The sequence below is a fragment of the Cupressus sempervirens genome, chromosome 2 (assembly GCF_028749045.1).
Source record: "Cupressus sempervirens isolate cs-2001-9-10 chromosome 2, ASM2874904v1, whole genome shotgun sequence".
NCBI classification, from domain to species: Eukaryota; Viridiplantae; Streptophyta; class Pinopsida; order Cupressales; family Cupressaceae; genus Cupressus; species Cupressus sempervirens.
This window is the reverse complement of record NC_143119.1, coordinates 694,092,566-694,107,073: the sequence shown is the minus strand read 5'-3', so window position 1 is coordinate 694,107,073 and position 14,508 is coordinate 694,092,566.

The following is a 14,508-nucleotide window of genomic DNA, read 5'->3' as shown; positions in this document are numbered from 1 at the left end:
TCCTTGTATGAAGAAATTGTGCCATAGGTGTTGTAGAGAATGCTCCCAAATTAGTATAAAGAATCCTCATAAATTATGATGTGTAAGGAAACTGGAATACAATCTCCAAAGACTAATGTGTCTCTTCTAAAGTAAAAGAGTCCTTCTCCAACTGCTATAAAGAAGTGTCCACACTCATGTCAGTCTCAAAAGAAAGATCAAACGATTGAGGGTCATAGTGTTCCCTCGCAACAAGTGAAGAAGAAGTCTCCTCAACAAAGAAAAGATTGATGTCATCAATGATATCTCCCACATATTCAATGTAAGACTCCACAAACAACACTATAATGTCTAGAAGGAAGTCATCCCATGAAGCTAAAATAGGAAGACATGGTGTCTCTTGTAATTGCATCAAGAGCATATGTGGCTAGAATTGGATCAGTCAAAGCAATAGGAGCATCAAGATGTAGGATTTCAACTGGAGTTGAAGGTACCAATAATTGGATTGATTGGAGGTAGAATGTCTTCTAGAAATGGAGGAATTATAGGATCTCCATATCCTTTCCAAAGAGCCATCCAAATATCATAAGGGTCACTAAGGTTTCCTATGACATCAAACCAATAAGAATTGATACTCAAAAAAAATGACTGATCTAAATATGTGAATAGGTGTCAGATCAGTGTAAGAGGGTAGTTCTTTGGAACATAGAAAAGGAAATATTTCCTTATGCTCTCTTAGATGATCAATCACTAGAGCACTCCATTTTTTGTAGTTCCTCTTTGTCAACCTTGGTCTTATACCAAACTAACATGTGTGAAAAAAAACTCCATGAGAACAAAAAAATGTATGCACCTACCAAAATGAAAAAAAAATAAAAGGAACCCTCCCTAATGAATGCTTTGGGCACTTTATACTTAGTGCAATTACAATGGGCCACTTGCCAATTTATGGTGTAAGTGGACTTCTGATTTTGATGGTTATAACAACAAATATGAAGCTATATCAAACTCAACAAGATAAGACACAAGACCTCTCAAGGATCTAATTACAAGTGCCAATAAGCCAAAATGAGACCAAAATTTTAAATTACTATGTCTACTCAAAATTACTCCAAACTGACACCTAATTAGGAAATTAAACAAAAAATATGCATTCTCAAAAAATAGCACCTTAATATGTGTCCAAATGAGCCCAAACTAAGCCTTTAAAGTTGCAAAAATTGGGATTTGCAAATTGCAAAAAAATTTAGGAATAGAGATCTCAAACAACCTACACCAATGTGTAGATCATGAAATTCTAACCCAAAACAAAAAAAAATTGCTCGAAAAAAGGAGTTCGTATGAGGGGATATCACTATTTGAAAATCACCTCTGAAATTATTTTTCCTGAATCACCATCATCGCACCTCCAAAAATCAATTGACTCTAGATTTCACCTTAGACGTCTAATTTTGATGAAACAAAAGTTGATTTGGGGGTTTTTGTCCTTTTGAATATGATTCCAATATATGATTGCAGATCTAAAAATCAATTACACAGATCTGAAGAGATCATACCAATTTTTCAAATCGGGCCTTTGGGTGCTAGTTTGCAAAAAAAATTGCCTCAATTTTGACTATATCCTAGGGTAGGAAATTTTATAGTCAAAATTCACCAAATTGATGCTCTATACATAATGGTGAGGTTCGCTTTGGCTCTAGACACTCCCAATAACTATAGATACTCTAGATCTGAATCGAGATCCTTCAAGAGGTGAAGCAAAAATGGTCTCCAATGGCTATGAAATCATGCTCCTATGGCTCTGGTACCATGTAATAATTTGGTATATCTCTGATACCATGTAAGAATTTGGTATAGCTTTGATACCATGTAACAATTTGCCTTAGGGAAAAATGACGCCAAGGTTAGGAAGCTCAAGAACAAAGCACAATATGGACCAAATGATGTATGATCATAATAACAATATGAAAATGGATCGATGTCTGAATCTTTGGATATTAGATCATTCAAAAATTGATATTGTACATGTACACTAGAAGTGCCTATATATAAAGGCCTCTAGAACGATGAGGAGTTAGCAAAATGATAAGCCTCACAACTAAGCACATGTCCACCAGGAGTAGATTATCCTCCATTGAGCACAAGAGTTACTGTGATGATGAGAGGATAAGCTTACATGGGTGTGTCACATAAAAGATGTTGTAGACAACATGTGCTTAATTAGAGTGTGAACAACTGTGTTTTCTATATGACAACTCAGTTGATTATGAAAACTCCAGTGTTGTAGACACCATGTGCTAAAATGAGTTGCTAACTCTTGTGTTGTCAACATGACAACTCATATGAGTATGCATACTCCTAGGTGTCTAACTAATGAATAAAAAAATAATGCATTAACCTAAGTAAACTTACAGCTAGTATAAATTGGTCAAAACTTGTGAATTGCTCATGAGTGAAATAGAAATGAATCCCTTAAAGATACCAAAGGTTCCAGGTACTTTAAATTTATTACTATATAATCCAATCATGATTTTTTTGTAGGGAATGATATTTTTTATAATATCTTCATGACATTATTTGGAGATATTCAACCCACCATACATCATAGATGGAACATCATATGTGAAATAACCCTAAACCACTATTTTGATTTCATATCATTGCTTGGATAGTTTTTCGTTGATAAATTTCCTTAACTATATTAAAGGTAGCTTCAATTAATGAATCTAAAAGTTTTTTTTTTCTTAAAAGGTGGAATAAGAAATGTCTGAACAAAAAATGAGATCTCATAGATTGAATGAGAAATATTTTTGGGGATAGTGCACTAATGAAACCAAGATCCTTGAGAGAAATAGGAAATATCTTAAATATATGAGGGACCAATACTGGTCCAATTTAATGGATAACCCGAAGTGTGAGTGTCCCCCCTATATTACACATGATGAGTGGAAGAACCTAAATTTAGATGAGAAGGAGAAAAACCTAAAGTGAAGAGGACACACAGTACTAGAAGGCAGCCAAAGGTATGTGATACTATAAAAAATGTAATTATTAAATAATTAATATGTATATTTGTATAATCTAACATATTTTAATTTTTTCAAAGATTGACTAACACGTCCAAAGCAACAAAGGAAAGGGTAGAAGAATATAAGCAACATAAACTCAGGTCTAGCGGTTATTTGAGACTTGTTGCCTGAATTGTAATTATCAGTAAATGAAACATCATATCAAAGTGTTTATATATTTCAAAAAAAAATTATGAAATAATGCAAGAAAAATTCATGATGTTTGCAAAAATGTATGGCTTTGAGTTTAAGAAACTACTCAGAGATGATGTCAAGAAATTTTCCTACAAGGAAGGTTATACAAGCATGGTTCAACAGCTTCAAGAAGTTAGTGGGAAAGTTGGTTTTACTATTGGATCTATTACAAAGGTAAAAAAATCTAAATTATTTTTTCATGAATTGAATACTATACCAATAGTGTATTTGATAATAATTTGCATGACATTGTAATGCAAAATGTTGCTTCAAGAGAACAATCTCCAAGTGGTGAAGGCCCCAATCTGGAATCTAGGGTTGTAGGTAATCATTTTCGATTAAAAAATTTATGTAATTATTAATTCAATTAATCATATTGAATTTCAACTAGTGTAGTAATTAATGTAACCTTTCTTGTGAGCATGTAGCCTGTGTTGACCAAGTGGAGTGTGATCTATGTACAAGTGAAGTTCCTTCATCAAGTAAAGAGGGCAATGGTTATTCCTTTAAATAGACTTAACTGAAATTTTAAAAACAAATTATTGCAAGATTTTTTATTTCATCTAACAAGGGTGTTCACCAAGATTATGTCAATGGGAGAGAAAATGATGTGGAAGATGATGTTTTCCCCTCATGTAAACAGCAACAAAGTTGTGTACCTTAAATTATTTAGTACACTTGTGATAATAATAATAATAATAAATTATCATGAATTTAACCCATTTATTTCTTACTACAATGAGCCCCCCTTTGTAAGACTAGCCTCATCCTCACATTGGGATTATAATGAGGACAAAAGAAGAGGAAAATGATGATGAAGATAGGCTAGATAGAGCAATTGTTTCTTAAAAGAAGATTAAAAAGAAGAAAACAAAAAAAAGTTGAAATATTTCATGTGCTATTGAATTTTTATAAGTGATATGTGCTAATGAATATTGGTTAATGTTATGTGTTAATGAATGTTAATGAATGTTATGTGTTGATTATTGTGTTTTCACAATGCACACTACATTTCTCCTTGAAAGGGGACCCCCTAGTAGTTTTTTGTCTCTCGGACCACTAGTCCAACCTTCCACTTAGAGTCTGGGTCTACTGTTTGTCCCTAACTAAGAAAATGTAGTTGTCAAAACTAAAGAAAATTGAATATCTTAAGTTTTTTTGGTGAAAATGAGCTCACAGGTGCACTTAGTGCAAAAGCGTACCTATCCTAGGTGTACAGGTGTGCTAAATGTACATGTGTGCACCATTATTTCTTAAGAGATGCAAACATGTGCACCTGCACATGTGTGCACTCTGCCTAGGCCTATAAATACACCCCCCCCCCCCCTTTTTAGCTCAATTTTTCTCACTACGCAACTCAAAGGTGTGCCTCTGCTAACCTACACAACACAAAACATAAAGTGTTAAAGGTGCGCACATGTGCACCTATTAAGGATGCATACATGTGCACCTATTAAGGATGCATACATGTGCACCTTTACTCACACCTTTAATCACATACAACAAAAAAACCTAACACTTAAAGACAAACAGTTAAGAAACGTGTGCATATGCACACTTATCCAAGGTGCGCATGTGCACACCTTTTAGTACTTAACCCTAAGCTAAGGCAACACCAAGGAAAGGTGTGCAAGTGTGAATACATAGAAACATAGAAACATAAGGGTGAATACATGTGCACCCTATTAAGGTGTGCATGTACACACCCTTAATGCTTAACAAAGCAAGGGAAAAACTTGAGTCCCCAGTTTTGTTTGCACATGGTCAATACATGTGCACAATAGTGCACATGCACATGTGCACACCTCACTAGGGTGTGCATGTGTGCAACTATGCATAAATGATGAACTAGGGATCATTCAGCACACCTAGCGCACCTTGCAAGGTGCACATGCTGCACTAATTTGCATTTCACTATTTTGGTGTTCTAGTTTAAGATTTCTAACAAATAGGGTTTGCTTTGAGTTAGATTTTTAGTTCTCTAGACTAATGTCTTTATTATAAGTAAATATAATGGCAGCATCATCCTCAATTGTACAAAAGATTTTTCTTAAGCCTATTGTCTTCAAATAAAAAGGAACACCAAAGAAATATCACTTCTAAGATGGACATGCAAAAATCATAGACACCAAACTTAGACATATTGACTGGAATGAATTCCTTACCATCTACAACAAGCCTAAAGAAAGATCTACAATGGTATTGGCTATGATCAAGTTAAGGTTGGTAAATGCAACATCTCATATGACTTTTCTATAATCCTCTAAGTTGATAATGACCTTGGTAGAACATGTTGTGAAGTTTGTCACATGGGAAATAGTCCTTGACCTTAGAACAAGGAATATTGACAAGGTATTTCATCTCCCAAGGGCTGACTAATATGTAAAGATGACATATGATTGAGCATAAATATGGTATAGCGAGAATGAAAAGCAAGCAAAATAAATAATTTAATCTTCCTTCTTGATAGACAGAACATCAATGCGCCAAAGAGTAAGAAAGATAGACATGAGTCGTGGTTATATGAAGGATGACATTGGATATTCCATATTACTTTTAAGTAGAACCATGGGACTCCCTATATTGGGACACATTAATATATAGATGGTACACTTTATAGAGACCACCTTGATAGCTAAGATGCCAATGGATTGGGCTACTATCCTTAGTGATAATATAAATAAGCAATTGGTAGATGTAAAAGATGATCCAATATTTTACATGATGTCATCCATGGTGTAGTTACTAGTAGCTAGGATAACCAACTACCCAGCAGATTAGAAAAGGGGTAGCATGCAAGATCCAAATACATGGCCTTATGTGAGCTACCATCAGCTAGTAAAGAAGAAGCTCTTAGATTAGAGAAAGGAGTACATGATAGTGAATAATAGTTTTATATTTGCAATCATTCAATTCATAGAGGGATATTATGCTAAAAGGATGTTAGTAGAGGCAGCAACCAGAATCACAGAGATTGGCACCTACTACATCCAATTCAAAAAACTCACATACCTAAGGGTAGAAGACACATAGGTGAACCCAATGAAGCTCTCATACTACCCTTCTAATAGACTCTTTTTGTTGGAGATTTCTAGGCAACTCACATCTACATATGACAGAGTAAGGAAACAACACGAGAAGACATGGATTTGGTCGATCAACATAGGTCCCTTCAAGGTTAATTAAATGCAAGATATAATGACCTTCAATTTAGAATGGGATTAGTATCCCTTAGAAGAATACTACTCCCCTCACTCATACTTTAATAATATTGGAAGGGTATGGCATCTAGCAGGGAAGTAGTTCGTGCATGAAGATGCACTAGAGGATTAGTGGATGAATGTCATAGATGACTATAATGTCTGGATTAGAGACTATTGTAGGATGACTCTATATTTAGAAAAAATGGCACTTAAGATGAAGATCCCATTGAAGGTTTTTGAGAAAGAAACAAAAGATGTCTTAGATCAACTATACAATAGGGATAAGATATACGATAGACCAATAATGAATGTAGAGATTGGTAGGGATGAAAATGCAGACATCAACAAAAGAGCCTAGCATATTGTCTAGTTTACAAGGGAATGGATCAAGAAACCATTCAAACTTGATCCAGTTCCCTAGGCTATTTGTCTTTAAGCCACAACATGCCCAACTAGGGGTAAAGGTGAAAAAGTCACATTACCAACCTTTCCTACTCAATCACCAATGAGGTCGAGATTGGTATATCAACATGAGAGGGAGGTTGAGTACTTTAGGGAAGATAAAATGAATAACAAAAGGAAGAGAGTGACCAAGGGCAATGAACAAAAAAATCAGGCCCAGCCATCTCAACAACCATAGTAGGATTCGACACATATAGAGCCTCAACCTGAGAAACCAGCTCATGTCCAAGAGACTAAGCAAGTACCTTCTCTAGGAGAGGAATAAGAACTAGAAGAGGAAGAATAGAGGGTGCCACTAGCTGGTCAAGAGGAAGAAGCCTCCCCCTCATCTCCTAAGAAGGCTAGGATTAAATCCACTCTAGGAAGAATACATATGGTAAAATTGAAGAAAAAGAATACTACTCCCCTACAGGTTCGAGAGATCATCCTTGGAGCTGATGCAGAAGAAGAGGAGGATGAATAGATGGATAATGTTCCCTTGAGTTAGAGAACACTCTTAGCTAGGGCTATGGAAGAAGATAAAAGAAGAAGTTCCACCATGACATCACCATACATCCTTGGGAAACCTATTCATGTTACAACTTCAGAAGATGAACAACAATAGTAGATTGAATACCAAGAGGGGCAAGAAATAGATGTCTTTAACATTTTTGAGTTTGACTTTATGCAAGTAGGAATTGAGATGGTAGGTGAAAAATACAAAACACTCCCATGAGCCAACACTTAAGAGAGGATTGAAATAAATTGCAACCTCTACCTCAAGGACCTCTAGGCCCACCACCCTTGTCATGTTAGGATCTTTCTTTTTTGGACAAAGGCTCAGTCACCCCACTTCATTTTTCCATACAAATAGAATAATAGGAAGTAGAGGAGGATGAGCCCAAAATAATGCTAGCCAATGAAGTGTTAGAGTAGGGTCAAATACCAAAAGAACCTTAGCAAACTCCTCATCATACAGATGCTAGGACCCTAGCTATAGTAGAAACAAAGACTCCAAGTATAGATCTTTCTCAAAAGGAGAAGAGAAAGAAGTGATAAGGGGAAGTGTCCTACCCTAAAAACCCCCTCTTTATCCAAATACATGTCTCCAATGGGCACTACACTAAACTACCTGAAGAGGGAGGTTATAGTTTAACAAAAGAGGCAGTTAAATGTAACTAAAAATGAGGGAATGGAAGAGTTAGTCAAAGCTATCAAGAAGCCTAAACCACCTATGGGTGATGTGTGACCATTGGCCTTCATTATGAAGAACCAATATTAGGACCTATTTTCATGTATAGCCATCCATCCTCCACATTTTGACATCAAGGATTTGACTCCTAGTGATTACCTAATCAAAGAGGTCCTATTAGAAAATCCTACAGTAGATACTACCAAAGTTTTGAGCACTATAGGTGTAAAAGAGGTGTTCAAGAAGATGTACAAAAATGAGTTAGAAATGCTAATGCTGAGAAAATAAAATGAGATTACAAGAGGCTATTTGATTGGAATAGTGTGCCCGATAGACCAAGATCATCTAGAGATCACTCTTGTTGCGGCATTAGATAAGAAGGAAAAGGGGACAATTCAAATGGATCCATTTTTGGAAGCATGTCAGCAATGGCATGACAATTTTGAACAAAAGGGCGTACAGATAATACAGGGTAATTTAAACCTACAGCATTATGTTTACTCAAGTGTGGATAAACTGGTATCTATAGTGAGCCAAGATTTTGGGTTAATGGATGAGGTACATACATGGGAAAAAGACCTACAAATTTTGACAAAAATAAAGGGTTAGAGGTATCATACACTCATGGAAGTGTATATAGTGGAAGAGCTTGATAAGCTTGAAGATTGGATTGAGAACATATTTGTTGGCAATAATGTCATGGAAGGACTTAGAGAAGAAATTCAAAGGTTAAGGGACTAGACTCAAAAAAAAAAAATTGGAAGTGAAGAAACACTATGATGCTAATCCTCTTGACATTTTTGAAGATGAGTCAAAGATAAATCTCAAGTTAGTGCAATTAGCTGTCCAAAATTTTCAAAGAACTTTTGAGGATGCTTCATCTAATGAAGATATTAAGCAACCATTTAAGAGTGAAGAGGTATTGTTCAAACTGGAGAATTTTGAGAAGACCCATATGGAGATCAGTAACTACTGGTAAACAGTTAAAGATAAAAATAAATCATTGGATTTGTCAAAGGATTCCCAAGTAGTGGAGATTATAGAGAAATTAAAGAGAAAATATTGAGACATCACTCTAGTATAAATGGTTACAAGACCCAAAAGCTAGAAATTCATTTTTGACACTTAGGAAAATTATGGTTTTTATGAGCCTAAGGGAAAGGTGTGCACATGCGCATGTGTGCTATTCACAGAGGTGCACCAACGATTTTGAAAAAGTAATGGTGTGCTGAAAATTAACTAACAAATCCTAATTTAGAGCGTTCCATGCACTAGAAATGCATTCTGACGACAATTCAACTCTTAGAAACACCTAGAGAAGGTTAAGTTTCCATTTTTAGAGCTTCCAATGACTCTTAGATCCTCTTGCAACTTCCTAATTCTTATCTTCTTCTTCTTTTATTGTTTTAATTCATGTAAAGGCTCATGTAGCCACTAATTAATATAAACAAGGGTGGATTCCTACTTAGCAACATTTAGAGAGTCAATTTGTATATAATTAGATTTATTTTATTAGTTTAGAAACACATGTTTGTATTAAGAGATTTCTCACTCTCAACAAAAATTGAGGAGATGATTTCTTTTAAATACATGGATGTAATATGTATTATGGGTTGTTATTTTCATGCAATAATACATGCTATTGGTTCTCTAATTCTGAGTGTAGTTATTCTTGTTAGAGTATGTTATTTTTGTGAATCATTGTTTATGAATAATAATGGAGCTAATGGTTTTTTTGTGTTGATTTAATTGTGTGATCTTTTTGTTCTGGTGTTTTTCATGTCTTGATGAATTCGATTGATATACCCAGTTGGAGAAGAGATCGTCCAATTTTCCTACATAGCTTCTTGTCTCACATGAGTGCACTTTCTGTTAGGAATTTCCCTTTTAAGTTATTTTCCTTAATCTCTCATTACCTTATCTTTCTTATTTTCTTTGCTAACACTTGGTTAAATTAGGAATTCATAAAGTTGCATTGATAGATTACATTTCATCATAAAATAGAAAATACCAAAAAATATCTCTCTTTTGTGGTTACTTTTGAAACAACAAGTTAAAAATCTTATCCAATTTGGTTGGACCTACAAAGGCCTCCTAGTGAACAAACACATCTTCAATCGAGTGGATTTCAGTAGGTCACAAGATCACTCGGAAGGTCTTGGACTTGATCTTAGATTAGATTTTCAAGAAACGAGTTCAAAAGAATTCTTGTTGTTTAGAATCATGCAAAATGATAGCTCAATAAAAGTGGTGCTAGAAGGAGGGCCCCATACCATTCAGAACAAAAAAAAACAACTTGTTATTTTCAAATTTACAAGTTTTTCAGAAGTTTAGAAAATATTCCATCTGAAATGGTTAGAAGGTGCAATGTTGTTGAGAAAGTATGCTTGTGTAGAGGTGTGATTTTTCTGGAATTAATGAAAGCTGGAAGATCCTAATCCAACATCTTTGTTTTAGGGAGCTTTAATATCTTTAGATAGTGAGCCAAAGTTCTTAAAACTCGGTCACTTTTTTAAGCCTCATAGCAACAAAGAATTTCCATGAATTCTACCATTCCCACTCCAAATTTCATCAGCTCTTGTTCCTCCTCTAAACCAACCTCCACCCATCATTTCACCAAATCCTCTACTGATGGCCTTCTTTGCAAATATGGTACATTCACCAATCAACTTGCAAGGTGCACTCAATGACCTTTCCAAGAATCTTAAGAAATTTTTCCCTAGGTTTATCTATGGAGAAACATGAAGAACTGAGGACCATGTCAAACTTTTAAAGAAATATGCAATCAAAAGAAAATTAAAGAAGAGAATGTGGTCCTGTATTTATTCGCATACTCATTGGGAGAAGTTGCATTTAATTGGTTTGTGAATTTTCCACCAAGATGTATCTAGAATTGGGTCACCTTCAAAAAGTTTTTCCTCGGACAATTTAAACATTTTTCAATCTGGTAGTGAAACATCATTAGTTCATATCAATCAAAAGGGATCTAGTGGAGACTATTTCACACTTTAATCGTCGCTTCCATATGGCTTACCACAAGTTGGAAACACCCTACACTATACCAGTAGAAGTGGAAATTCAGATTTATCTCAATGCTATGGACCATCTAATGCCTATTTTTCTATGAAGACTCCCTATTACAAACATTGACACATTAGAAAGAGTCTTCAGTGAAGAAATTACCTTTGCAAAGAAAGCCAATCCTAATGGAAGGAGGATTGATGGTTCCAACTTAGACGACTACAATGATACCAACATATCCCACTATGACAACACTAATTCCTAGCCAATTTATTCTAATGAATCTAGTCTTACTACAATAGGCACTAGTAGTACTAGTTCTATCCATCCAGCATATGAACCTTCAAAATCTACTTTCTTTGAGCAAAAAGTAGCGCTTTCAGCTGAACTAGAAAATAATGTCAACTCTGAGATTGGTCAAATGAAGAAAATGATGTCTTAGATTATCAATGAATTAACCTACTTGGTGTTGTCACAAGGGAAAACCAAAAACTTTTAGAGAATGAATGTAGCCCCTTACAACAACAACTATGGTCAGAATTATAACAAGAATTTCAACAAAAATAACAATACAAGAAATAACAATGTAGGGAATAATTATAATCCTCTAGATTGCAACAATGGCTTCCAAAGGTAGAATCGAAAATGGAATACTCGTCCTAACGATGGAAGCATCCTTACTAATAATAACAACAACACTCAATATGTGGACATCAACCAGTATGATAATAACTAGAGTGTGCCTAACAATAGCAGCTCATATTTCAATGGAAACCAAGAGATGAACCACAATTCACAAGGCAATAGTAGTGAGTCTCCTATGTAGTACATTGCTATGGTGTTAGAGTCTCATGATTCTACACAAAATACCCAAATGGAACAACCAGAAGAATTCACTTTTCTATTCATTCAAGTATCAAATTCTCAACAAGAAGAGATTCTAGCTTTTCAAAATGATAATCAAAATACCTACAATTTGCAAAACCAAAGGGAAACTATGGGCGATAAGATTCCTCCTACCTTGCATTCAACACCTCCTAGTCTAAGAGCTAATAACAATCTAGTACCTACCAGAGAACCCTATGTTGGGAAATAAAACCAAAATCAAGGGAACGTACCTATAATTTTGAAGAATCCTATGTGGGAAACTAAAAAGTACAATGTTGTGGAAGATCTAAAGAGAACCAAGGCTAATATGTCCATGTTTGATATGCTACAAAACTATCCTAACCAAAGGGAAGTAGTGATGAGGACTCTAGATCATGCAAAGGCAATGCCAAATGCAAACATAGTTCCTCAAAAGACAACATCACAACAAGTCAATACTTCTAAGGCAATGCCAACTATGTATAAAGACAAGGTTGAAGTACCTCCTTTCTTACTTAGTCTCAGAATTTTTAGAAAGAAACTACACAATTGTCTTATAGATTCAAGAACTTCTTGCAATGTCATGGTGCTCTCAGTAGCTTAAAGGTTAGAAGTCACTCCTCAACCCTCGAATCAGGTGGTGATACAACTCAACAAGACAAAAGTAAAAGTTATAGGGGTATTGAAAGATGTTAGAATATAGTTGCTGGTAAACCCCCAAATTCAAGAAATTATAGACATACATGTGATTGAAATCCCTAAAAGGTACAAATTATTTCTAAATTCAAGAAATTATAGACATGCATGTGATTGAAATCCCTAAAAATTATAGATTGTTGCTGAGTAGAGAATGGACAAGGTGCTTGAGAGGATGGTTTTCAACTAATTCTACTCAATTATGGCTACCTTGGAAGGGACTGAATAATGAGATCAAGATTGATGTTGAGCCAAAGCTGAAGACAATGATCACAAAATATAATGCACCAAATGAGGCAGCATTTTTCCAAGATGAATTAGGATCCTATAAAGTAATATCTCTTGACATAAATATAGCTAAGAAAACTAACCATCTAAATAAAGAATCTACGATTCCTACTCCAAAAGAAGAACTAGTTACTTAGTTTATAGATAGTATGGTTGCAAACCTACAATGCTTAGGAGAAGAAGTAGACCCAAATATTTTTCTTCTATTAGGAATCTATAGGTTACACAAACTCAGTCATTTAGAATTAGAATGCTCACATTATTAGGAAGTAGTAGCTAAGGTACTCACTCAAATAATGCAAGGGAAAAATGACCAAATACCAAATGAGGTACAAAAGCAAAGTTTGAGTTCTACAAGCACATCTGAGTTGGTTGAGATTTATGGAGAAGAAAAAGAAGATTCCAATGCATCATATAGTGAAATTTCTTCAAATGGTGGAGGTTTATCCAATTCTCCACTTGAAATGATCAAAATCCAAAGGAGGAGACATTTTTAAAAGGCCAAGCTTGGACCTCATTGGTCATTCATCCAAAATGACAGATTGATAAGATCACTAAATTAATTGGGGATATTGAATTTCACCAAGGAAAAAATGGTTGTTGTATCTAAGATAAATTGTGGCAATTCACCAATTATGCCATGTGAAAGATTGCAATGGTTCCCAAAGAAATGATCATTTAAAACTCAAGTCAAGAAAAAGTTATGTACAAACAAGCACAAGATCAGAAATCCTAAAGAAAAACCAATTTGGACACTTAGGTTTGATGATTGTAAATGCAAATTAGGACTCGGCATAGGTATTGAGCTAATGAACCCCAAAGGTAAGTATTTTTATGGATCATATTTTTTGTTGGAAATATTCAAGACTATGCTAAGTTACTAAGAGGGGAGGGATGAATCAGTAACTTCTAAATCTTCTACAGTTTTAATTCTTAATCCAACAATCCAATTTGGCATTTATTCCATCACTTATAGTCTAATCTAATTACATGCATAAGAAACTAAAAACATGAAAGCATTCATAACACTGTGACACAAAGATTTGGTGACCCGCAAACCTTCCAAATAGAAAGTAAAACTATGGTGGGGATGATACCCACAAGCTTTAGTGTTGTAGTATAAAGTTAGCATGTTAAGGCTTACATTGATTACTTCTGATGATCTATCCTATTAGGAGCAATAAGGATTACTAGGTCCACCTTGTGAAAGGATTTACAAATATACAATGAAGAATGTACTCAGTAAGGAGATTTACAAAAGACTATTAGGTCTACCATGTTAATGGATTTAACTGATCCACCTGTTAGGATGAAACAGTAGATGATCTCTAATCTACAACTTGTTTTTCTAAATGAGATTCCTTTGTGTACTAATCACCTTGTTGTGATAGATATGTCTTTGCTACTCCTTATATTGTCATAGCCTTTGTAATTCACTCTTTCTTCTCTTCTTTAATTATATTCAATTACATTGCATTCACATTCATTTCTTCTTACACTTGGATATGATATAATTAATTACATATATACCAATCCAATTATACAAATTACAAAGTCA